The 1,494-nt window shown below is 49.6% G+C and overlaps 1 non-coding gene across 1 annotated transcript; it reads right to left on the reverse strand.

Annotated features, from left to right (window-relative positions):
* Nucleotides 1-352: 352 nt before the first annotated feature.
* On the reverse strand, nt 353-514 carry LOC144669886 (U1 spliceosomal RNA). Its single transcript, XR_013573786.1, has one exon. It is a non-coding gene; the product is annotated as a U1 spliceosomal RNA (small nuclear RNA).
* Nucleotides 515-1,494: the final 980 nt, after the last annotated feature.

Below are 1,494 nucleotides of genomic sequence, written 5' to 3' on the forward strand. Positions count from 1 at the left end.
GGGACTGTTGTGATGGTGGGTTGGGTGTTAGATGGGGGTTGTTTGAGAGAGATTTTTGAGTGGGCAAACGCGGGGTTAAAAATGGCGCGAGTAATTTGGCGGCCACGAAACAAACGGTCTGGCGAAAATGATGCAGAGATGGAATAATTGTCGGCTGATAATGAAAGGGAGGAAAAGAATGGGGGTTGGATAATATTTGCGAGGAGGAAAGAAAAAGCTAAATAACCAGTCCAGTATAGATTTTGAAGAGCACACATTGGGGGTTATATATTTCTTTTTTCAGAAAATGTTGCTGACAGGAAATAGAAGACAAAATGAAAGATATGATGAAATCCATTTTTTGAATTGTGAATCGGGGAGAGCGCGAACGCAGTCCCCCACTACCACAAATTTTACAGTCGAGTATCCCGCATTTGGGGACATCGCAGGCGTCAGCACACCCGAAGTGCAATGGGCTAGCATCGTCCTGGGAGAACCTTTTTTTTTGCAAAAATATACTTTATTCATAAAATATCTTCAACCACATTCCAAACCATTTCAAAAACACCGTTCCAAAGGTACAATCCGGTTCAACTTTTACAACATGTATCACCAGGTGCATCAGTACAAACAATATTACAATCATTTCCAGCCTTTCATTTTGAGCTGTACAGCCCGAGGGGATTTAAACAGTTCCCAGTCCCTCGGTGCACTGTGGCAGAAAGGTCTTAGACAGCGACCCTTCCCCATTGCGCCTTTGCGGCAGCTGCCCCAAGCTTTAGTGCGTCCCTCAGCACGTAGTCCTCGGCCTTGGAATGTGCCAGTCTGCAACACTCGGTCGGAGACAACTCTTTGCGCTGGAAGACCAACAAGTTTCGGGCAGACCAAAGAGCGTCTTTCACCAAGTTGATGATCCTCCAGCTGCAGTTGATGTTTGTCTTGGTGTGTGTCCCTGGGAACAGCCCGTAGAGCACAGAGTCCTGTGTCACAGAACTGCTCGGGATGAACCTCGATAGAAACCACTGCATCTCTCTCCAGACCTTCTTTGCAAAGGCACAATCCACAAGGAGGTGAACAACGGTCTCATACCCACCACAGCCAACTCGAGGGCAACGTGCAGAGGGGGTGAGACTCCTGGCGCGTAGGAAGGATCTGACGGGGAGGGCCTTTCTCACCACCAGCCAAGCTACGTCTTGGTGCTTGTTGGAAAGTTCTGGCGATGAGGCATTCTGCCAAATGACTTTGACAGTCTGCTCGGGGAACCATCGCACAGGATCCACCCTCTCTTTTCCCCGCAGGGACTATAAGACGTTACGTGCCGACCACTGCCTGATGGACTTGTGGTCAAAGGTGTTTCTCTGCATAAATTTTCCCACGAGGGACAGGTGGTACGGCACGGTCCAACTACTTGGAGCGTTCCGCGGCAGCGTGGCCAGACCCATCCTTCGCAACACCGGGGACAGGTAGAACCTCAGCACGTAGTGACACTTGGTGTTTGCGTACCGAGGGTCTACG

The sequence above is a fragment of the Cetorhinus maximus genome, chromosome 29, assembly GCF_964194155.1.
Source record: "Cetorhinus maximus chromosome 29, sCetMax3.hap1.1, whole genome shotgun sequence".
Classification (NCBI taxonomy): domain Eukaryota; kingdom Metazoa; phylum Chordata; class Chondrichthyes; order Lamniformes; family Cetorhinidae; genus Cetorhinus; species Cetorhinus maximus.